The sequence below is a fragment of the Hesperophylax consimilis genome, chromosome 9 (genome assembly GCF_061612785.1).
Source record: "Hesperophylax consimilis isolate HC1 chromosome 9, BYU_Hcon_1.0, whole genome shotgun sequence".
NCBI classification, from domain to species: Eukaryota; Metazoa; Arthropoda; class Insecta; order Trichoptera; family Limnephilidae; genus Hesperophylax; species Hesperophylax consimilis.
Genome location: NC_142844.1, coordinates 31,520,850 through 31,547,505, shown reverse-complemented (window position 1 = coordinate 31,547,505; position 26,656 = coordinate 31,520,850). Strand labels below are relative to the sequence as shown.

General features: G+C 34.4%; 1 protein-coding gene across 1 annotated transcript in view; it reads right to left on the bottom strand.

Moving 5' to 3' along the window:
* LOC149421240 (ATP-binding cassette sub-family G member 1-like) overlaps positions 1-24,688 on the bottom strand; it is a 62,102-nt gene extending 37,414 nt beyond the window's left edge. Inside the window, exon 1 of the mRNA XM_089635430.1 lies at positions 24,562-24,688. The gene's annotated coding sequence lies outside the window, so the exon portion shown is untranslated. The remainder of the gene's footprint in view (positions 1-24,561) is intronic.
* Positions 24,689-26,656: the final 1,968 nt, after the last annotated feature.

Here is a 26,656-nt window from a genome sequence, read left to right as displayed (position 1 = left end):
TTTCTTGACTTATAAGTCGTGTGAAGTTTTCACATATGTATTTTTTATTTCTGGATTACATGTTTATAATGTTGACACTTGTCACTCATCTATAATAAATTTGAAGTAATTTAACTTAACCAACAGGTCACATTTTTTATATTAGCACGATGTGGTTTCCCCTTTCCGTAGCTTATGAGACTTATAAAATTTATTAATTAATCAATAATTTAATTAATTAATAATTTAATTAACACTTATCTTTTTTAAATAGTAAGTTCCTATTGCACCCAAACTGAGTTGCTATAATCAGCATTGTTTGTCAAGCCCACTTGATTATTTTTTAGAAACATAGATAAAGTTTATTACTTTTATTTTTTTTTCATCGCTCTTACAACAAACTGGTTGATCCAGTATTCCAATTTATCCGACTGTGGTAATTTAAAATAACCAATGGGCATCGAACACTATATATGTAATTTTTGTTTAATTTTAAGTTTTCTACATATGTGCGTTTGTCGCATGAAATGCTGGGGAGGAGGTATGTAGGCACCGCAATTATTATTGTTTTTTTGAGTGCCACCTTGCCTATGGCAACACTTGCCTGCGCAGCAAGATGCGCGGACGGTCGAACCGACCTCGCGCGTGGAACGAATCTTGTCGCCATTCTGCCTCGAGCGCTCCTACCATCAGCAAGCTATTAATTGTAAATTACGCAAATAATTGTCGCGAACTGAATCTTTGTATTATCGCAACTTTAATAAAATATAACTCTAACAATCAATCAGTGTTATAATTCTCAAGCTGAATTCCGCGACTGTTCATTTAGAGAAACTAGAATATCTCCGAGAAAGGTAAGCGTAGATATTCTAGCAAGTTCTTAAAACACGAGAACACTAAACCGTTAAAAAAATACTGTTCAACGCATTCTGTACTGGCCTGTATACGTGTGAGACATGGTGTAACTACCGAACTTGCTCGATGGAACGACTCCGTATTCAATATAATGACGTCTGTAGAATCATATTTGGATACCGAAGATACAGCAGCGCATCGACAATGTTCACGGAACTAGGACTGAATGGATTTGCCGGCCTGATGAGACACCGGGTCACTGGAGCCAGGATGCGGCTAATGGCCTCCGCCAACACGTTGGTGACCGCAGCCTACCAGCACCAAGCGCCACTCCTGAGTGAGCGCTGGGCCCAAGCGCACTCAAGACCACACCCTGCATAGTTTTCCTTATTTGATAATTTATTATATCTACTGTACAAAAAAAAAATGTATATCTATATGGGACGTGTGGGATTGCACTAACCTCCACACATCCTGGAATAAAATATTATTATTATTATTATTATTATTTACAGACATTTTGAGATCTTTCTGATAAAAATATCGAATGAATGTAGATCAACGTAAGTAGGCAAATAAAAAACACAGATATAAATGAAAAATTATCAATCTCAGGTCCAATTGTCATCCAAAGATCTTTTCGATAAGTTTTACAAATAAAAATCAATACACCTCCACGAATCGCGAATCGCGATTGCGTCGAAAAACAGTTCATAGTTATTAACGATTTCTTCACTAGTGTTCTATGAATTGAGCCAGGTCTCAGTAAAACAAATGACTAATTAAAATTTCAAGATAAAAGGAATGGCTTTTTGTTTTGATGCCGCGGATTTTGTTGTAATATATAATAAGAAACTCAGTGCCGGTGGTAAGAACCTGTGCATCGGTAGGTAAATGCACTTAGAATGTGGGGAAAGAGTCACGATTGCAAACGATAATTACGCCAGAGAAGTCATTTGACGAACAAATACAAACACACTGCCCCCGCGACCCATATAAAGCGATAACCCTTCTCCTTTGCGAATGTATGTGCACATTTTACAAATCTTTGTTGTCAAGAGTTAGATGACCGTAAATTCAAACTGTTTGGTTTTCAATTTGTATTCCAAGGTAGAAAAAACATGTGATGTACTGGTTGGAGTAGGCAGAGAGCAAATAAAACACCAAATAACTCCACGGTCTTGATTTTAACGAATAACAACAGTAGTGGGTTTTGGGTTTGCTTTACAAGCATATCAATTATTGATGACGTCAAAAACCAAAAAAGTAAAATTAAAGCATGACAGAAAATAACTGCGCTCATTCTTCAAAAATTTTTTTAATGTGAAACCGCACTGCTCTCAAGCGTCTGGGGCCAGTGAGACTATGGCATCCCCGATTGGGGTATGTTGTGAGGCTGAAGGTAGTAGGGAGGAGAAGGAGATGGGAAAGAGGAGGAATATGGTGAAGAGGAAGGAGATGGGGAATAGGAAGGTGGGAAATTACACGGAAATTCAGATCTGGTCACAAAACATGGCCAACGCTATTTAAAGCATTATTTCAATTCTGAATGGTGGTCTTGCACCAGGGCGATACTGAGAGTATCTTCCACTCTGGAACGTGTCGCAAGTACGCTATATATTATTTTAAATGGGTAATTTGTGGAATAACACAAATTAATCAATTTAAATTTACTTGCGCACGACGGGATTTAAACTAGCGACCTCCGGCTTTATAGTTAAGAGCCTTACGCCTCGACCACGGAGGCCGTCAAAAACAGTGCTAAGCGACCAAGCGTCGTTCATGTAGAATACGGTGCCCGGATAAATCATCAAAATGATAATTCATCACATCTTTAAAAAGTTATATAAAGTCATGGAAAGTGATGAAAAAAAACCTTAATTGGGTTATCTTTAGGTTAGGTTAGGTTAGGTTTAAAATTTTTTTCATCGTTTCTAATGACTTTATATCACTTTTCACCGTAGAATACGTAGGCACTTTCATTACTTTCCAACGCGAAGCGGTCTTTTAACTTTGTCTCTTTCTGGCTGAGGAATAAAAATAGGTAGGTATATAAATAATGGTTCCATGATAACTCAACACAGTGACAATTCAACACACTTTTAAAAAGTGATATAAAGTCATTAGAAACGATGATATTTTTTTAACCTAACCTAACCTAACCTAAACTACTTAACCCAGTAAAGTTTAAAGTTTTTGTTTCATCACTTTCCATGACTTTATATAACTTCTTAAAGATGTGATGAATTATCATTTTGATGATTTATCCGGCCACCATAAATAATCCATGGACAATGTGGCGATGCCAATGCCACGTCAATTAGTATATAGGTACTGCTAGATGTCAGAACATTGAATAAATAAAATAATTACATAAATATGTCGTGTAATTAAGGCATTCCCTGTAAGTACTTTGTAATAAATAAGTGATGGACATACAAATAGTATTACAAAGGTATTTTATTACTATATTAAAAAATACAAATAATGATGATATATTATTTAAACAAGTGTACTTGTTGCCACCTAATTACTACTTTATTTCCCCCATGATACACATATTATATCAATTTATTATCATACTGGTTTGAATGAGGTAACCAGATCAAGGTGTAGCTAACATGACCCTAGAATAATGACCACAGCATTTTTCTACTAATTGCAAAAACGCGACGACGCGACGTAGGAAGAATCCTTAGGTCTCTTGAAACTGAGAGAAGAGGAAGCTGACATCTGAACTGCATCAAAATGGTCGGATGCCACGAATGCCCTAAAAACGTGAATAATATTGAATGCGTTAATTTATATTTAAAATAATGGTTAGAAAACCTATTTAGCTACATAGTATCCACTTAAATCCACATGCAACAGCAGTTTAAAAATAATGTTGGTGATCAAAGGGTACGTATGTACTCGATCATGTCTGTTATTCAGAAGAAAATTTGAATAGAAAATTAAATAGCAATATTTTGCATGACTGTACCAACATGCTCACAATCGCATGGTGCACACGGAGAAAAATGAGTACGGATGATTTAACAAAATGCTGTTAAAAATGTGACTACATGCCAATTTTCTAGTAAAATATTGGTCATTCAGAATATATCTGAACACGTGTTCACGTAAGTGGCCTTGTCCTTATAATGGATGAAATATAATGGGCGAAATGCGAAAACATTACAATTTTTAAGAACACGTGTTTAGACTTCCTCAAAACATATTCGTGCTATACTGATAGTTTTGTATGAAATCTGTCAATCCATTTATTTAAAACCCGCAGTCCCGTTTTTAACAGGAAAACCAATAATTTGACCAGATTTTTAATAAATTAACAATATTTTATATCAGCAAGTTTTCTACGTGCATATCTCTCTTAACCTAACCTAACCTAACCCAAAATATGTGGGGATTGGCCATATGTAGGTACTTACAGTGACATTACGTCCCGTCGTACAAGTTACATTGTAAGTCATTTTATAAATATTTAATTTTTAATTTCCAACAACTGGAAATTCAATAAATTATTCAAGAGGATTACTATAATAACTTCACTTTGACATAATAATTGATGTTAATTAAAAAAGTCGGTCTTGCTAACGTAGAATAATACTCATTGTATGTTGGAAAATCCCCGGTAAGGTATTGCGTGACATCTACTACCGAGTGGATGAAATTACTTCAAATACAAGGTTTTATAGGGTGAAGTGCATTTTAACAACGGAAGTTTTTCAAATAAGACAATTTTTTATTCCGTAATTTAATATTTGATCTTATATCTGTCTATTCGTCATTATAAGCACTAAACACATATACGGACTTTTCTTTTGTGAAGGTGTGTGAAAGAGTTAACCGTATAGGTGTGTGTGTGTTAAGAGGAACGGCTGCGCAACATCTTTTGTACAATATAATTTTTTTATTTGAGGCAAAATACTAAACCAAACTGAATATTTTATTGTTAAATCTAAAGGTATGACAAACATCTAGTACGGATGTGAGCTGTTTTATTTATTCGTGTTTCAAATTATAAAATATTGGCCAATAAAGAAGTTAATTTGAATGATTTTAGAGGCTACTTTGGCAATTTGTTGTGGTATAAAAAGCAAGAAAAAAAGGACAAAGTAATTATTAATAATACAATTATTATAAAGGTTAAGATCAATGACATGGTAATTTAATCAACATTAACATTAAAATACAGTTATCGAATGGTTCATTATAATAATAATAATTTGTATAGTGCAGTTTTTATGAAAAATCACCAGAAGGTACTCTACAATTTTTTTTTAGTTCCTAGGCTATATCCTATTTTATTATTTATAAACAGGTACTAAATAATTTCTATAGAAGACATAATATATAGGTATAGACGTACATAATCTATATAGTTAAACTTGGGTATATAGAGACAGTTAACACGTAGGGTGCCCGTGTAATTAAAATAAATGTTGTATAATACTCACTTTTTACTTTAAATGATAGGTATAATTAATTTCATTCATAAAAAGTATAAATTATTACTTGTGTTATTAAATCTATCGTCTGCATGATTATAATTTTTTTATGTAGGTAATCAGTTTGCATTATACTATGCATATGTATTAATTAGATACTAAAAAATTCAATTACAAAATAATAAAGCTTTGACTGTCCAACTGGGAAGGTTTCCTGTTTCAGGACAGAAAAAATGTTAGGTTTATTTCATATCACGTAGGTAATGTAACACAAATATATTCATAACATTGGAGAAATTACTTTTTTGCATAACATTGAAACTACTTTTTAAACTTACAATATAAGAGATAAGTTAGGTAAGCAACTTACTGTTTCTATGATATCTATTAATAAATACGTAAGAATTATTATTTTCACTAATTTAAGACGTGTTTATGGTACATATTTTTGAGTATTTAAACTGTGGTCATATATTAACTAACTAACTAACCAACTAACCATCAAGCCGTTTCCTTGCAGGAGTAGGCAGAGAGGACGGAGAACCAAACAACTCGGTCTTGGCAAACACTTCTTGCTTCATTCATATTCATTCATCGTCTCATAGATACTCATCTATTTTTATTTTTATTTTATTATTATGTCCGGTTAAATCTTCCCCGCAGGAAAAACTAAACCCTTCCTCACACTTTATCACAAATGAAATTCTATAAATATTGAGTTGTTTTATTTTTAGTATTTCACTCTTCACTATTATGTGTTGCTTTTGCAACACTTTCTAGTGAACTTCGTTAAAACAAACCGTCTGCGAAACGCATGCAACTCAAAACCACTCCCGCGCATCGCTTTCTTGATGCCACAATTATTTAATAGTAAATGCCCAACACAAGAAAAGATTTGTCGGGTTCTGTAGTTGTTTAAATACAGCATGTTACTGACTATATGTGATTTTATAAACCGCCGGGTGAAAAAATCATTTTTCCTGAATTACGAAAAAAAGTGTTTCGATTAAAAGGTTTGTCAAATATTAGCAAAATATATTGATAAAGTATGGTTAAAGCTTCTCTTCCTGTCGTAAGCCATCGGAAAATAATATATTAATCTTGAATAAATATAAAAGAATAAAAAACAAAACATAAGCAAAAAAAAAGTGGGTGTGTCAAGCCTACGCAAGACAGAAGTGAAACTTCTAGTTTCAGCTGATGCTTGGCGTGGCGCAGTTCGCTGGTGTCTGAGAGAGAGGAAAGAAGAGAAGAGAGAGAACGTTCGTGAGCGGCTCCCCCACCTCAACAAGGTTTCACTTCAAAAATGCCACAGCCGAGAATCGAACCTCGCTTAACTGATTGAAAGCCAACCACGCTGAGCACCAACTGTAAGCAAAGCCGCATAAATTGATTATATTATGTAGGTTCTGAAAATATGAGAGCTTGTTATGTTTTATAATGTTACCTACATCACACCCAAAATATAATATATTTTTAAAAATAATGTACAATGTACAGAAATAGAATCCCACACAAGATCGCGTAGTGCGCTCTAGCGAACGGATATTTTATCAGAGGGAGATAGTTTTAATTTTTTTTTCTGTAAATTATTACATATTATCAAAATAAATAAATTAATTAAATAAATGTAATACAATTATCATAATATACGGATTAGATAATAATTTTAATCCAACACAATAACGCAAAGCGCGCTCTAGCGGAGTAATGTTTTATCACAGTGAGATAAGTGTTTTTATTATTTTGCAATATTATTTTCTTTTAAAAAATGTTCTGACCTACTAAAAAATAAGATATTGAATGAAAAAGGCGTTAAAAACAAAAAAATAATGTGCGATGGCCGAGAATCGAACTCGGATCAACTGCTTGGAAGGCAACTATGCTGACCATTACACCACCAACGCCAGTTGTCGGGATGAGCTAAGAAGCATTTATATGTTACTTCAAAACTTTGACTAGATCAAATGAACTTTAATCGGTGGTCCCGCATTTTCGTTTCGGTCATGAGTCGGTTTTACTCCGGTCCTCGAAATTGCATGACGCGCGTAAAGAAGTTTCACTTCAAAAAAGGATCATAGAAAAAATCATAGTAAAAAACGTTATTTAAGGCGACATAATACTCTAATAACGTGGGTTTTTATTTTTTATTTTTATATTTACTCCACACAGGAGGCCCTGAAGAAAATAATTTCCCTCAGGGCCTATGTCATCTTGGTCCTACAACATGGGTCTTGAAGAGTCCCATGTTGTAGGAGGGAGGAAACACAGAGGCCGGCAGTTCGTTCCACAGCCGAGCTGTTGAACTTAAGAACGAATCGTAGAAGCGACCCGTTCTCATGTGACAAGTGTCAACTGTGTACAAATGTTGGGCACGCGTTTGGCGTGTATCCCGACTACGCACCGGTGCCGAAGGGATCAATGACGCTAGTTCCTCAGAGCATCTTCCATTGTAATACCGATAGAACAAGGACAGCATACCTACCTGACGCCTGTGCTCTAAAGATTGCAGTCCGTTTGTTAAGATTGGGGAATCTATCAAACGGACCGCCCGTTTCTGCACAGAGTCAAGGGTTTTTTTCAGGTATTTTGGGGCTCCAGACCTGAGATGGCTGCCAAATTCGACAGTAGGGCGCACTTGCGATTTGTACAGGGTCAGCAGTTGTGTATTATTAAAGTATCTGCGGGCCCTGCACAGTACGCCCAGCTTATGAGAGGCCAACTTTACTCTGGCTTCGATGGAGCCCCCGTACCTGAGCTGGTCACTTATAGTTACACCAAGCATATTAATTATTAATGTAAGGCGTGTTCGGAAGATTGCTTCAGTTGAAGGAGACTAGATTATCATTTGGATCCCTTTTAGACGTAATCAGACAGGATTGGGTCTTTGAAACATTAAATTCGACGAGATTATTTTTACCCCAGGAGGAAATACTCTCGAGATAAACCGTCCATTCTCTGCTTCAAAGCCCTCCGAGCCGTTGGAGTTTGTGTGCCCTTTGGGGGCTTATCAAACAAAAAGCTATTATGAACTGTACTGTCATCCGCGTAACAATGAATCGGTGCACATGTCAAAAGGTCATTGATGTGCAACAAAAACAAAGTCGGAGACAGAACCGATCCTTGTGGGACGCCAGCATTTATGGAGTGCGAGGAAGAGGTGAAACCGTCAGCAACCGCCTGAATCGACCTATCCCTTAAAAAGTCAGCAATCCACGTACACAGGGATGCGGGAAGTCCGTAAGAATGCAATTTGTTGACAAGTCCTCGGTGCCAGACCCGGTCAAAGGCCTTGGATATGTCTAGTGCGACCGTTTGGGTCTCACCGTGACGTTCCAGGCACCGCCCCCAAACATGCGTCACATACGCGAGAAGATCACCGCACGAGCGGTTCCGCCGGAATCCGTATTGACGGTCGTTGATAATTTTGTTCTTCTCGAGGTATGTGAGCAGTTTGTCGTTGATCACACGTTCCATCACTTTGGACAGAACTGATGTGATCGCTATGGGGCGGTAGTTGGCCGGGTTTGAGCGGTCACCTTTCTTGGAAATAGGGTGAATTACCGCTTTTTTCCAACCAGAGGGCACAGTGCCACACTTCAGGGACATTTTGAAGAGCTTTGTCAAAACTGGAACTATTTCCGCAGCACACCTCTGCAATACCAGGGCAGGTATTCCATCAGGTCCACTAGCTTTGTTAACATCGAGCCCCCGTATGACGTGGAGTACATCCCGATGCCGGATCCTCAGCTTTTTCATATAGAAGCCGCAGTGAGGAACCGACGGCGGAACAGCACCTCCGTCGTCGAGGGTCGAGTTTTCCGCAAACATTTTCCCTAATAGGTTAGCCTTTTCGGTGGCGGTGTTTGCTAGTGAGGGTTTGCTCTACGCTCACATTTTTGTCTTTTCTGATGAACGTATTACTTGAATCTTAAATGTTTCTAGAGGGATTCCTACGGATGTAAGATATTTATATTTAAGATTTATAAAAACAGAACCTTACCATTAAAGAATTTTATGTAAAACGGTTTGAAAATTTTATAAAACGGTTTTCAAGTATATAATTAGCGATAAGCACCCGATTTTATTTTTATAGGCGATGAATAAGTAACTTTCCGAGGGATTTCAGATTTAAGTAATACGTTCAATAGAAATAATTATAATAAACCCTACGGAAAGTTTTATTTTCCAGGCCTGCTACGGCAATGTCGACTGTATATAAAGCTGATGAAGGTTCAGGGTGGACAAAAACAGGTTGGTTTTATGTAATAAAAGAATATATGTATAGGTACAATAAAATGCTTTTAAAAACAAAGTTATGTTTTTCTTATTATTATTGTTATTTTATTTTCCGTTCCAGAAGAATGATTAATTTAGTGAATCGTACCAATTTACGGAAATGTTAAAATTTGGATATTTAAAGTAGTAAATAATTGCTGATCTTTGAATCGAACTAATTAACACCTTGAAACGATATGTGCTAATAGGCTATACACTTCTAGATGCAATAATAATAATGGTATTTATTCCGTATAAATACAAAGAAAACAACTAATTATATTGTTGTGATTGATATCGTGACCCTATTTAACGATTGTAATAATCACTTTGGCATGGCGTGTTCAATTCACTTCTTTGTCAATAAAAAAACATTCCGTATCAAGAAGAAGTATGTAAGTACGTATTAGCAGAAGGGTAATGAATTGTTTTATGAATGAGATAAAAATAAATAAATTATTGCAGTGAAATAAGCATTGCATTATTTTTTCATATTTGTGAAAGATTTTTATTCCTTACGAAAGATAGCTGGTAAATGAAATTTATTATAAAACATTTATATGATGAGGATTCAGGATATTAATATTAACCTTTAGTTTTTGGTTTTTCACCGAAAACTTATATAAATATTAAATAAATAAAAAAATAATAACAAAAAGTCTGCTTTTGACATTGTTCCCTTTCTAATAAAGTATCCCGTATCCCCACCCCCTCTCCTTTGCCCTCATCCTACCACACTTGCTTTGTCCTCCTCTGATATGCTGTATCTCTCTCTATCTTTATTTGTTAACCTTTTATTGAAAATGTCTGTATTTTAATTAGTTTATAGTAAATATTAGTACTGTCTTGCAACGGTTAATATATAAATTAACACATTTGAAAAATATTTCGACTGTTCAACTAGGAGGAGTTCCCGTTTTTAGGACGGGAAAAATTTAGATAAATTCGCATACACATTTTGTACAACTTAAGGACTTTGCCCATTACAACGTATCATACCATGACCGTAACCGTATCGACACATGCAAAAATATTCTTTCTATGAATTAATATTAAGACGATCTCATATTCCAGATGTCCTTCGAAAACCCCACAAGACCGTTCCGTCACTGACCAACACCGCAGCAGCGTGCCATGACAGGAACATCGAAAAATTCACGGCTAGAATATTTTGCCGTTGGCGATACGCTCTGTGCATACATCATACATCCGGACATAGAGCGCTGTCGATCCGTTGCAGTGGGCATAGTAGTGCGTGTCGTGTTTCTTTTCGTGCCTGATACGTTCATAGCACGGTCATGGTATGTTCCGTTTATGTGGGCAGACTCCTAGAAGATTGAAAAAAACGAGAAGGAAAAAAGAATAAAACATACAAAATAGATTAAAACATATCTTTTACTATAAAACAGATCAAAACATTATAATTAAAATGCAAATGATCGGTTAGTGGCTGAGATTACATCGCGTTAGGGTCCTACCCAGGCGTAGTATGTTCAATTTCTCGGCTGGCTAAGTCCTCCATCACAACATAAGCAAACTTTTTGATGGTAGTAGGAGATTTTTAAATATTATTTATTATTTATTTATTTATTTGTTAAGACATACACAGTACAATTAGATATTTTTAGTTATTACATAGTTGTAGTACCTATTACGCATGTCCATAAAATATCATCACGTAATTTGCCTGAGATTGTTATAAAAGGAAGGAAGTGTGTGGATAATAATAAAAATAATAAATAATAAATGAATTGAAAGCAAGAATTATAATAAGCTCACGAATTGTAATTGACTGTTAATACATAGGAGTTTTGAAAAATGATGTGAAAATATTTATGAAATATGTCATGCTAAGAAATTTAAGTTAGTTTTGTATGTTAGAAAGGAATCATGATGTCTAAATGTAGTAATTTTTCGTAATTGGTGTATGTTGTGATTGCGCGAGTAATAACTGAATTGTTTGCTGCATTGGTATTGTTGGCTTCAATATGAAATAGTGTAGTGTGCCTGGTACGCAAATATTGTCAGGTTATTCGTAACCCGGGACTGTTTGTATTTCTTTGAAAAAAATTATATGTACTGATAAAGTGGTATAAAACAAAATATCTTTTCATTTATGTATAATGTCAAATTTTAATCCACAAAGCGATTGATTTTGATGTGAAACATCTCTTGGCGCGCCTAGGGGGGTAAAACCGATTCTAGCATGGCAAGCGTGGTATGACGGAACGACACTTCCACTCTGCCAACCTCGTTACTTAATCATCGGCTCTTTCCTCCCGGCCGCCAAAAATCTCATCGTCATCTTTGAGGATGCTTGTGGAGGGAGTGGTATTATTTTTGTTCGATAGTAATTTATAAAAATATTATCCTTCTATTTAAATTAAACAAACAAACAAAAGAATTATGATATATTTCGTGTTTTTGTACATGATCCTATCACCGAGAACTCATTTATAACATATCTTTCTGTTACATGTCGTGTTGTTTACGAAAAAAGAGGGAGGGGCAAAGTGGTAAGGGAAAAAGTAACGAGGGCCATTCGTTGCATTCTTCTTTATTCTAGGTTAAAATTGATTTATTTGCCTTAATAATATAATTATTTTCAACCTATGTGTTATTAAAATTGTTACTTTTCTTCCAGAAACACACGAGCAGCATCTTTGCTGTTTCTGGCAGTCGCATCTCAGTTTTCATAAAAAAGCAGCTGCATGTGCACTCAGTACGAGTTTTGTATGAAATGATAAGGTTTGCCGAGATGCGGCTGTCGTAATCCCGGCAGCACATTTACAAAGCATTTATCATTTCAGTCACATTGACGAATGTAAAAGAGTAGCTTTTGTTCGCGCAAAATCACTTCCAAAGCCTATACCATTTCAGTCGCGGTGACGAATGTAATAGCTTAGCTTTGCTTCCCCAAAATCTTTTACAAAAGCTATTCCTCCGGGTTTGTCTAACTAACTTTAAATAACATAACTACGGGGTGAAAAAACACTTTGGACGATATTTTTTATAGATATGGCTTATTTAGCAGGAGGTAGTAATTATTTTGCACCTTGAGGTTGCAGCAGTATTTATTATATTCTCAATCCCCGCATTATAGATAGCAATGTGCCATCTATGGGTAACCTCTCAAATTACTCTCTAGGGAATTACATCACCAATCACCTATAATAGTCACGATGATGAATGTTATGCAGTAGCCTTAGTTAGTGCAAAATGTACATACAACTATTAAAAACATTAAGCGCGAAGACACACGCACTGTTTTTTTCCGGCCGGTTCTCGACGGACAGTAATATTTTGTATTGCATCCGGCAAAACCGCTGCGTTTTAAAATTCATGAAAATTAAAAAAAAATAGAACGTATTTTAAATCTATATTACACAGTAAATACTACTGCAAATAACCTAGCAGAATTACTTGGGTGGGAATTTGAACTGCTTTCATTTTGCCAACCGTTTTCTGCTCACGACTTAATTTTCATTCACGACTTAGCTTATGTTTTTAGCATAAAGTAAAAATAAATAAATTTCAGTAATTATTAGCCCGGAAAAAGAATAAAATTTCATATAATTCCTACAAACTAGAATATTTGTAATATTGCAATGCAGTAACGCAACATTTGCTAGTTAGTAAAAGACCACGTCACGCGCAATGCACTTTGTGGAATCTAATTCATGTGAAGGTGATTGTGACAGTCACTTAAATGGTCGTTAAATTATTTCATATTATGTCGACCAGTTCGTGTTCAAGTTCATCTACAAATTAATGCACCGTGCGGTTTTAACTACGACTAACACCATTTTATTACCCGTTTTATTCATCAGAGACACGTGGTTGCATTTCATCGCAGCTACTTCGTGATTCTTCTAAACGACACGCAGATTATGATGAAATACGAATAATCACAGTGATGAGGCCGGACCCGGTCGAGAATATAAGTACCTAATAAAGTATATATGAATTTTATTTCGACTGATGATTCAATCCGATATCGTCACCCGGTGTCGATTATTTTAACAACCCTATAACTGCGACTGTGAAGTCTACAGATAATGTAATTATTTATTTGCCCAGAAAGGGAACATTTTGAAAAGTCCCTAAAAGCAATTAACAAAATTATTAAAGTATAATGATAACGAATTTAACATAAGATTAGAAATGTATAGATTTTAAGTCTATTAGAAACAACAACAAAATATTATTAACATATACGAGTACATAATAAAATTCAAGTTCGACAAAATCTACGAGGCATATCCATAAAGTAAGTGTACTGAGGCTCTCACGACCGAATGAATTTTATTTTCGATATGTTCAAAGGGGAAGAGTCAGGCTACACGTAAGTGTAGCCTGACTCTTCCCCTCCGCAACGAGACCTGTTCAAGGTCAGTACGTTGAGAAGCGTCAACGCGACAACACGTTTCGTGAAAAATGTCAATCCAATCTCCCGCCAAATGCGAAATACGCGGCGTCATCCGTTATCTCGTTTGGAAGGAAAAACCTCCGTTTGTGGTTTATAATGAGGTTAAAACTGCATATGGTGATAAAGCTATGAATTGTACGAGTGTGTACAAGTGGTATCGCGAGTTTAAAAACGGTTCTCACCTCTTCACCCTCCACCAAAAAGTTCAAAACCACAATTTCAGCCAAGAAAATCGTGGCATCCGTGTTTTGGGACTGTCAAGGCATAATTTTGATTGAATATCTGCCTCAAGTGGAGACCATCAACTCTGCAAGATACTGTGAGACCCTAAAAAAGTTGCGGGAGGCGATTCATAACAAGAGGAGAGGCATGCTGACAAAGGGAGTCAGCCTGCTGCACGACAATGCCAGACCACACACGGCCAACGCCACGAAGGAACTGCTTGCTTCGTTTAAATGGGATATCCTGAACCACCCCGCGCATTTCCTTAACCTAGCACCTTCAGATTATTATCTCTTTACCTCCCTGAAGCTGTACATGGGTGGAAAAAGGTTTTTAACCGACGAGGAGGTAAAGGAGGAGGTGGAAAAGTGGACGAAGGTGTTGGCGGGAAACTACTTCGAAGAAGGCATCAAAAAGTTGATCCCCCGCTTCACCACCTGCATTGAGAGGAATGGCGACTATGTCGGAAAATAGCTTACATATGTACTACGGTAACCATGTAATTTTTTTGTTTCAATAAAAAGATTTGTAACCTACAAAAATTCAGTACATTTACTTTCTGGATACGCCTCGTATCTCTCGATACATCACTGACAAATAATATTTCCTAGACGAGTACACGGATTGGTTAGGTAGCTTCTATTATAGTAATTAATAACGCTTTTTGTGTGAAATTTTTATTTTGAAGATAGTGCGTAGAGTTTCCAAAAGTGGTTTCTTTCTTCCCTCTGAAATCCGATCACAGTCATGAATTTATACAAAGTAATAACTTCATAGTTCCATAGTTGACAGTTGCTCATAGTTTGAGAACCCCTGTCGTATAATTTGCACTACAAAGGCTAAATTAATTAACGCTGTTTTAATTAGTATGATAAGATAATGAATTCTCAAAGCTATATACCCACATATTACACAGGCAGTGGCGTGCCGTCCAGAAAAGTTGTGCTAAGTGGATGCACCTTTAAAAACCTTGAACCAGTGAACAACGTAGAAAAAATATGAATTTTATAATACTTCCTAAAATATTGTATCAAGTATTTTCCAAAAAACACTATACAGATACCTAGCCTACCTATATCTATAAAATGTGTTGCTTTGTAATACAGAGTTTTCCAATAAGAGGTGTTATTTTGAATAGCCCGCTATTTCGGTAGATGTTAAAAATCACTTGAGTGAATCAAATGCAAATCATCTTGAGCGATGAGGCCCATTTCCACCTAGGTGGCTTTGTCAACAAGAAAAAATTGTCGCATCTGGGGCTCGGAAAACCCAAGAATTATTGTTGAAAAGCCTCTTTATCCTCAACGTGTGACTGTTTGGTGCGGTTTATGGTCCGGCGGAGTCATTGGATCTTACTTTTTAGAAAATGAGGCTGGAGCAACAGTTACGGTAAATGGATTGCTATCGAGAGATGATTAATGATTTTTTATGGCCAGAATTGGATGGTATTGATCTGGGCAACGTATACTTTAAACAAGACGACGCCACGTGCCACACAAGCAACGAAATCATTGATCTTTTACGATTGAATATCAAAATAACACCTCTTATTGGAAAACCCTGTATAATAAGCATTCGAGCTTTTTAAATTAAGAGCTTTTTAAATTAAAATGAATAAATACGAAAAATATTTGTTAAAACTGTGACAATTTCTTTTTCGTTATTTTTTTTGCCAATTTTGTTACTAATCCCGATGGAATTTTAATCGATTTTTTAAATAATGGATTTCTTTGAAAAGTATTCTCGATTGCACCCGTCTCATACAGGTTTGGTGATTGTTGTTTAGAACTTGTTGCGTGCATGCCATTATGTAATTCAAAGGCCGGCCAAAGACCTACCTCAATTTGGCACTTTATCCACTGGTTCATGGTTCACTTTCTCACGTAATTCTTACATATCTTTAATCTTACTATTGACGCTGTGTTCTTGCTTCACCGAGTCAAATGTACAATACTAGTAAAGTTATGCTTATTATGCATTTTGTTTCAACTGATGTTATTAAGGTTGGTTCAGAACATGCGGGCTTTTCTTTGACGTGGCCATGAATTAATGTTTACGAGTAGATACTGATATTCCTTTATGAAGGAAAACTCAAGACACAGCTTGAAGACTTTCTTAGTGGTTGCTGAAATAGACATTGATAGAGTGTACTTAACGCTTTTGTCCAAATGTAATCAATCCTTCCCAACAATAAAGCACCTGCTTCACCAAAACTGATTCCATAACTAGCACAAAATCAATAAAACAGTTGATTGAGAAATGTCGAATAAATTTCACTGTAATTTATTCATATTTTGATGATTGTTTATATTTTTAGAAATTCCGTTGAAAACGCTTTATGTCGTATCGCGGTGTGTTTTGACTTTTTAAGAGATTAACAAATAATGTGACAGTGTGTAAAAACGGATGACGTTTTCCTACATATAATAATTATTGAAATGACTGTCGATTTTGTCCGTTTTGTGGCTTATTACTTATTTATTTCGAACCAAAATGTATAAAATCATATATTTTTTTAGAATAAATACATTTAGCTTAGATAGATGTTCAATTTGGGGGGCGGGTTTGGGAACCGCCGCCCCGTAACGATTTATTAGATAACCAAAACCACTAATGTAGGTCACCACAGGTGGTTTGCTACGTTTAGTGAATTTGAAAATATTTGTTTAGGTCTTGGTGGCGAATGCGTCAACCTTCTGCGTGGTGGACCAAATCAGGAGAGACTGGTTGAGGAAGACCTTTTGACCTCTCCAGCCGGATTTCCTCGACCCATCGACTTGCACCGTAATGGGAGAGATAGATTGATACGTCTGTCACCCCTCATACCCTTTTCTTTTTCCTTCCTTTCCTTAAATAGACCCTCCACGCAGCATCCCCATAGACAATAGGCCCTGAGGGATTTTTTTCCTTAGGGCCTCCTGTGTGGAGCTAATGTAAAAAAAGACGGCCAAATAAAAATGTCGAATAGTAATGTGAAAGATGCGTCTTTTTTTCATTACAGGAGGCTTATAAATGTGCGATAATGTACATTATACAAATCTATGACTGTTTTATGAGATAAGTATTTTAGCGATACTGTTAATAATGGTCTACTGCATGCATTTGATGTAATATAGCTGATGGGGTTCTAAGAAACTGTGGAAACTAGTAAAACGTGACTCGACACTCTCGGCATAGTTCCTGGTCAATTATTTAATTCATTTTTCAGTCCAAAGGTTACAAAGACTAGGAAAACGATTTATAGGTTTTAGCGATAATGTCGGTAACTTGTCATCGTTCCCGAGCATGACTGCAAATCACCAACAAACAAAAAACAGTTCAAATTGACAAGTGTTCTCAATTTATTGCACGTGAACTATTGTTTGTACGTTAGCGATCTGCAGTCGTGCGTGAGAACGATGACAAGTTATCGGCAGAATCGATAAAATCGCTATCGATCGACCGTGCTAGGTACCCTGGAATGTTGAAATAAACTGAAGTGTACAAATGTCAATTGGAGTAATATACTTATTCTGGCTTTCGGTGCACGGATGCATGCCTCAAGTAATTCCTAGTAATTTAACAAAGTAATTTAACACAGTAATTTGCGGTCATGCTCGGGAACGATGACAAGTTACCGATATTATCGATAAAACCTATAAATTGTTTTCCTAGTCTTTGTAACCTTTGGACTAAAAAATAAATTAAATAAATGACCAGGAACTATGCCGAGAGTGTCAAGTCACGAACAGTTTCCTAGAACCCCATCAGCTATATTACATCAAATGCATCCAATAGACCATTATTAACAGTATCGCGAAAATACTTATTTCATAAAAGTAATGATTATGGTCCGCAATTATTTGATACAAATTAACTTTAACGCTAAAAGATATACATTAGTAATAAAATAAACAATGTTGTAGTTTTTATGACAGGTCAGTGGTTGACATGATAGTGGTTAGTCATCGCGTCTGGCTAAATCCTCCACCACGGCACAAGCAACATCATCCGCTTTCTGTGATGGTAGTATTAGTTTTTCAAATATTGTTAGCTTATACGAAACCCTCGAATGTTGTCTTTTTAACTTCTGATGTCCGGTCAGGTGCTCTGAAACCACTGAGCTATGTCGGCTTATTTCCAACCCGCCAAATAATTCAATATGTACTAGTACCTCAATCAACAATTTATTGTTAAACAACCTGTTAAACAGGTGGAACAAAATATAATAAGCAGTAATTGTTGATTGTTGAGGTAACAGAAATATGAGCGACATGTCTTTAGTCTATATGGCTGGGTTTACACTTGTAAGTAAAATTTACGACTTTCGTAAATTTTTGATAAGTTACTCACGGGAGCGATTACATATGCATCCAACTTATCGTAAATAATGCTCACGGAAATTGTTTGGAAGTTTAACTTACGAACTTCTCACAGAGACCGCTACACCAGTAATTCTATTTTGGTAAGATGGCTTCCTGACAACAACGCGTTGCCGCCGACTTTGACAGCTGTCATTTAGTAATATTTGACAACAGGGATTTGTTTATTTACGGTTAGATCATGGATTCCCATATAATACCCATTTCCGCACACAACGGATTGCCGCTGCGATAATATGCACAATTTTGTCAAACAAAAACGTAAGGGCCCGCAGAGTGTGTTGGATTAGGAGTTGGCTTCAAAGAAGAAGTACTGATGGGGCTTTCGTTCGTTAAACGGCAGAATTAAGAATTGAGGATCAACGAAAATTCTTTAATTTTATCCAAATTATAGCAACTGACTTCTAATACATATTGGAAATGATTGGACCGTTAATTAAAAAAGAATGATACTCGTTTTCGGAATGCTATTACACCAGCTGAAAAATCAATGAGATTCCTGAGGCGTATGTGTGTAACACCATGTACGATTGTGTGAGAAATGCGGAGATCAGCAAAGAGTACAAGGCTGATGTAAGCGTAATGAGTAAGATCAAGAAAGGGACGCTTAGATGGTTTGGGCATGTAGAGCGAATGAGCGAAGAAATGAGTTTAAGAAGAATATACGATGCAAATGTGAATGGTAGCAGAAGTCGGGGACGCCCGAGGAAGACATGGCACGACCAAGTGAATCAGATACTTGAGTCAGGCCATGTCAAGAGTCAGAATAATAGAAGAGTATGTATTAGACGATGTATGAATGTGAATGAGGCAAGAAGTGTGTGCCAAAACCGTGTTGTTTGGCGGTCTGTCCTCTCACCCTCCCCCTGCGGGGAAACGGTGTGATGGTTAGTAAGTTAGTTAGAAAAATTAATGGTGACTATTCGATTTTTGGCGTCAGGTAGTGTTTTCTATGTATTCTTATATTGCATTTTTGTTTTCATTCATTGGAGATATTAGTTGTGAATAGATCAGTTCGTGAAGTCGAATACTAGAATCACTATCACACATATACACAGGCATTTTTTAAACACGACATTGTGTTAATGATAAATAATGTTATGTTAGTCTCCATAGATTATTGCAGTATATTATTTCATAAAGCTGTTCATGGCGACATATAAACAAGTCCCAAGGAGCAACGGCAGAAAGACCTGTCAGTGTTGCAGATTTCTGTTTTACCATCCCGACAGTGACGTCAAAACTTACGGTAAGCGACTCAACTTATCAATCTGTTTTGATAAGCTGTGAGAGAGTCGTAAATTCCCGCGTGAGCGATTAGATCTGTCAAAAACTTACGTAAGAAAAACTTCTGTAACTTGGTAAAAATTACGGTAAGCGACTTATGGTGTCGTTTACATTGGTAAATTTGTCGTAAGTCGCTTACGTGAGCAACTTACAGGAAAAAACTTCCAAGTATAAAGGCAGCCTAACAATGTTTTCTGCTTTATTTGATTACAGTAGTTCCGATGAGATGTTGTACGTACGCAATCGGTAATGAAAATGAAAACGAAAAAGATAAAGTACTAGAATAATGACATACGACCTCTCCATGGGACTTCTACAATCTATCTATTTTACGCTATGTAAGCGAAAAAAATAAATAATTACCTTTTTGGTAAATTTAAATACAGTAGTCATACTAACAAACGTGACGAATATTTTATACAACTGTTAAAATCCTTACCAATATAATCTGACGTTTAACGGCAATAAAACAAGTTCATGGAAATATATATACCTTGTTTATACAGCCGAAGAAGGTTGTTTATCTGAAGTATAAACTTGACATTTTTTATCGAATTTAAATATTTTCAAGATATTCTATTTGTGCTATATATTTCTACTTTTTGAATATTCTAGAATAACTAATATACTAGAAACTACATAAAATTACCATTCGGATTTTTTTTATGAATTGGAATATTTTATTTTTAATGTTTATATTATAGTCATTTGTTTTTGGGGTATAATGCCGTGTGGCCCAACCTCCTTCTCCAGCCAACGTTTTGGACAGCATTGCAGTATAATTATATACACATATATATATTTAATTACATTAATAATATTTTTTAACTCTAAGCGTCGAAAAGTTGTAGAAAATACGAAATTATTTACGGATTCTGCAAGAAAATTGTTACTACACTTTTTATCTCATTATAGAGCGATTTCTAAAATTTCTCAATTTTAAATAATTCAACATATACAACTCCTACGATGAAATCGAGAAACGTTTTAAAATCACGAAACTACTCAACAGGAGGCTTGTTGCTGATCAGATGCTCCTTTACAAAATTATCAACTCAAAAGTTGATTGCCCGGAGTTGGTAAACAAAATAAATGTCCACGCACCGCTAAACTTAAAACGCACCTTTTCAGACAGTCGTATCCATAATTTCAGAAACCTCCACTTTCACAGTTGACGGCAATTTAAATTTAAATTAACAAAATGTAAAAAATACTAAAAATAAAATAAAATAAATAAAAATAATAATTAAAAATAAATAAATAAAAATGATAACAACTAACAATTTGTAGGCTTTTAAGACAGTTAAAATACATTTAAATTAAAATAAAAACTATAGCAGACTTAAGATCATGCGACGACCAATGTTTTTTGATATAGTGTCCTCTGCGTGCAGTTCTATCTTTTATAAGCATAAACTTTTTAATATAAGTGTGTTTGTTGGAAGTGACTTGCCAGGTAAGTATGTTTTGGTATCTTTTCTAAATAACAAATGTAGATCCTAGGAAATAAATTGTACAGCGCCCTTGAGGCGATTTTTCACAAAAACGGCGCTCTACAAATTATCCAATTATTATTATTATTATTATTATTCGGTAGAGCAGACAAAAAACTCTTTTCTATATTGAAAAATCCAACACCAACTCCAATCAAAATGAATTTATGAACAGTTGGTACAACAAAACCTTGCAAATATAGACATACATGCTGACATATTCACTGCTAGTTACTATCGTTACAGATGTTAATTGTATCACATTTTATGTATGAATAGCACAAAATCATAATAATTCAATTAATTCTACCTTATTTTATCTTAAAATTGCTCATTAATTATTTTTTTAAATTTCAGTTGCGAGGCAACATTCCTTCATCCCTTTCCTCCCCCATCCCTCTACAACGCCAAAATCTGTCTCCCACTCCCACATCCGTCCTGTATACTTAACACATATATTCTTGTATAATGCATAATATAGGTGTTTTACATTTGTTCTACTTCCATTTTATACTTGTTACGTAGTTTGTCTCTTAAATTTGTTACTTAGTCCTGCTTTTTATATTAAAGTCTACATTAACTAAATACTTAGTTGTATATTACCAAATCAACCATCTGTGGACATTTATAAATGGTCTGTTTCTTTTGCATCCTCGTTTGTATATTGAATTAATATTAAGACCGTTAATATTCCTTAAAACAAATAAATAAATAAATATAATGAACAAAATAATTACCAGAGAATAACAAAAAAAAAATACATTTTGGATTCATCGTTTGCGCAATAAAAACGTTGATTTATTTAATTCATATTCATCTACATATGCATAAGGCATTTATCTTATTAGAAAAAATCATTTTTCGTGTATTTTTTTTTAAATTCACAGGAAACAACCTAAACTTTTTAAGACGGGAACCTCATGAGTCAGTCTGCTAAAATGCGGTGTTGCCTGTTCTTTCGCAGCCAGTTAAATAAATTTAATCTAGTAATAATTCGAAACAGAAATTTTATGGACTTTATTCAATGTGTAACTAAAATAGGTTTAATAGTTAAGAAGTGTTTTTTATTAGTAAAGCGAAATATAGTCTTTATTTTAATTTGGAAGATTTTTTACAACAATTATTCGAGTAAATTCGTTAAAATGTTTTAGAATATATGCAGTTGTACGCCCAAATAAATTCAGTATTAATTATCGGGAAAAGTTAAGTTTTTGATGAAGAATTTACTTATAAGTGTGTGCATATCTAATTATATGTTTTTATTTTATTTCATAAAAACAATAGATATTTTAGATTCTACGCCAACCAGTCATTATTTTGAAAATAGAAACAAAAGAAAATACTTAATTATTGAAGACAATATTAGCGATTCCTAAACGAAAATTTGAAACAGAAAAATCAGAAGAAGATACGGTCACATTTAGGACTCGCACCCGGGACCTTTGCCTTGCCGGGGCACCGCTCTACCAACTGAGCTAATGGGACCCTACCTCTTTCGGTCATATTTAACTGTATCATTCATCGAATAAGAACTACTAAAATTGTCTTCGTTTTCTCAGCGCACATTTTTATTGGCTGCCATCTTTAATTTTCGTTTAGGAATCGTTAATATTGTCTTTAATAATTAAATATTAGAATTTGAGGTTATACTCAATAAGTTCTTCAAAAATAAAACAAAAGAAAATATGTAATTTATTTAATTTAAATTCAATGTGGCATGTTTATTAAGTATTATTTTGGATTATTGAATATAAAAAAAAATATATGTTTATTTATAATTAATGAATTAATTATGTATAATAATTGTTATAAATTTCCATTGTAATTTAACATAGGTACTGTTGACAAACTGTTTAAATGCAGTTTAACGGGTTAGTACTTTTGAAGGACAATAAATAAAAATAAAAATAAAAATGTCAATTTCAGTCAATATTGCCACGTAATTTTTTTGGTATCTTCTTGAAATTTTTTTCGATTGTTTTAAATCGATTAACATTTGCTTTGCTCTCAGGTAAAACACACATTTGTTCTGAACGTCTGAACTCTATTTTGCAAGTTCTATAAAATGTTTGTGTCACAAATATTTTGATTAAAGAAATTATAAAACAAGCAAGCAGTAGTTTTGTGCCTTAACTGTATAATTGAAGAACATTTGGAAATATGAACACACCCAAATTGGGTATTTATATTTTCATAATCTAACGTGATGTTGTACGGATAATACGAGAATGTGCGTGTTGCGCAAATATTTATAGAGAACTGATCGCAAAACGATTAAGAACGTGATGTAAAAAAAATAGGACTCGCCTAATACGCACGTTTTATTTTAAAAACTTTGCATCAGTTAGAAAATGATGAGAAGTAAGTATTTTAGTATCCGGAAAAGAAAATAATTAATTTTGGTTCTTTTTTCGTTAAAAAAATATATTTTTTACTATATAATTATCATTAATAGATGTATTTAGAAAAAAAAATTGACAATTATTTCGAAAAATTGACAATTATTTCGAAAAATTGACAATTATTTCGAATATTAAATGCTGTAGTCATTCAATTTGTATGCGTGATGGCGACCGAAAGTTCAAAGAATGCATTGTCTTCGATAACAGGTTTATATGCTGAGTTTCAGCACGATCGAATACCGGGAAGTGGGTTAATTTCCACTTCCGAGAATTGCATTCAGTCATTCAGGAAAACAAAAGAATAATTCAGATAGATAGATGTATTTAAAAAACTGACGATTTTATCTTTTCTTCACACCATATTTTAACATAATAGTTTTTTTTTATGAACAGCTTATTTTTAGGCTAGTTTATATGTATTTTTTTTAATTTAATCAAAAATTAAAACCTAAGATCCTATTTTAAGATAATTAAATCGGTTAAATAAGAAAAGAAAAAAAAACTTATCTAAAAACTTTAGCATAAATAACAATGGCCGCCAAGTGAACAAACGATTTTAAGGTATTTTTTTAATAGATGCAGATTGATAATAAACGCATCTTGATTAAGTAAGAATCTCACAATTAACATAGATAACACATTTTTAAAAGCATTTAAATCAATGTATTTTTTTTACATTTAAGACTAAAGCAGTAGAAATTAAGTAGAAGGAATTTTTGATCATATGTTTAAGAATGTTGCATAGAACCTTCAATTAGACCTTACAAATATTGCTTTGCACTACAAGCATTACACAATACCGACCTTTTGGTGATTTTCCGGTTTGTTGATGTTATTATTGTTGGATTGTGGTGGGGGAACTAAGCACAGTTTAACACTGTCAGTTTATTTAACAGAAATATTAACATATTCACTCGACATGCAATTTAATATTTTATACGATAAACAATTAATAAATAGAAAGAAGTTATGGAACATGTGAGTCTGTACATGTACGTTTTCGTGACACGGTACAGCTTCGTTGTGAAGTTTTAACAGACTGCTGTTAGAGTGAGTCGGTCGCTGATTAATATGAATAGTATGAATACTCGCTCGAATCGATATAGACACCTCTTAGAACTGGCGAATATCAGTATCAAGGATTCAATCCGCTCGTTTTCATCGATCTATATAGACACCTACTAGAACTGGCGAATATCAATGTCAAGGATTCAATCCGCTCGTCTTTATCGATCTATATTCTATATAGATACCTACTGGAACTGCCGAATATCAATATTAAGGATTCAATCCGCTCGTTTTCATCGATCTATGTAGACACCTACTAGAACTGGTGAATATCAATATCAAAGACTCAATCCGATCGTTTTTATCGATATATATATAGACACCTACTAGAACTTGCGAATATAAATTTCACGGATTCAATCTGATCGTTTTTATCGATCTATATAGACACCTACTAGAACTGACGAATATCAATGTTAAGGATTCAATCCGCTCGTCTTCATCGATCTGTTACGATAAAGAATAGTTATTATGTAGTAACAGATGAACCCTTTTCATATATTTGAAATATGACCTACATCAAAGCAAAAACAGTTAGTTGTGAATATAAAATTAAGTATTTATTGTAATGATATAGTAGAAAATATGGTGTTTCGGCGTTCGCTGTCTAACTTTATTTATTCGAAAAGGATTATGAATAATTGCATTTTTTGAAAAAATAAGTTAATTTTAAGTGCATTTGAATGGAAAGTATCTCCATAAGATTTGATTTTTGCTCGAGAATGATTTGTGCACATCTCAAAAAGCACAGGAAGACACTTTTTTCACAAAAAAGTGCCTCTAGAGCTACATGTTTGTGGCAGCCGGTGACAGCTTGTCTGACCGACGGGCTTATGTGCGATACTAAACGCAGTAAATCACCAATTTGTTCACTGGAACCAGTTCAGTGCAACCACGCTCGTTGTCTCAGTAACCTATCTTCCTTCTGAATCCATTAATTCATCTAATTCATTCAGGAGTGTATGATGAATCGCTTTTTTTAAATATACAAAAGGCACAAGCGCTATTTTTTCTGGTATTTCTCCAGAAATAAGATTTATAATAGTACTAAAGTAATTTAAATAAATGATTTTATTGTTTTTTTTTTAATTTTGGAAACAATAATTTTATACGATCAGTATTGAATTAAGTTTTTCTTCTCAATCTTCCCAATATTCTTGAGTCATATCAGGTGAAAGTTAATACATAAAATAAGTAGGTGAATATTGTTTGACGAAAACCACATTCAAAATTAATACGACTATACAATATATCTCACTGATTACTCTGGCCAACGCATACTCTTCTTCATGAATAAAATTCTAAGTTAAGTATGTAATAGAATTTCCGGATTAAGTACTGAAGAACAAAATCAACTTACATACTGAATAAAGTATACGAAATACATAATAGTCAGAAAAATTTGTTACGAATAATTTAGTTTTTGTGAGAAACATTTCAAAATCCGTTGTTCCAATGTCTAATCCTGTGCAATTCATAATCCCAATAAAACCCACAATCATTAAGGACGTGAGTGGTTTATTTATGGTAAGGACTGCCTGAAACCGTAAACCTATAATACCTAGGTACGACTCGGGTTACTATGTTGTGCCATTTAATCTAATAATAGAGTGGTTGTGAGTTGTCGTTAAATGATTTATTGATTTCTATGGAGAAACATGAACGCTTATTGTGGAAAGTTTTTAAATAATTTGAAAATAATCTTGCAATAAAAATAAACTCGATACAAGTCTCGGAAGTGGTTGAATTTAATTTATTTCGGTCGATTTTGAAATTTGTTATTTACACGAAACGAGTAATTTAATGGGATGTTTAGATTTTAGTCACACAT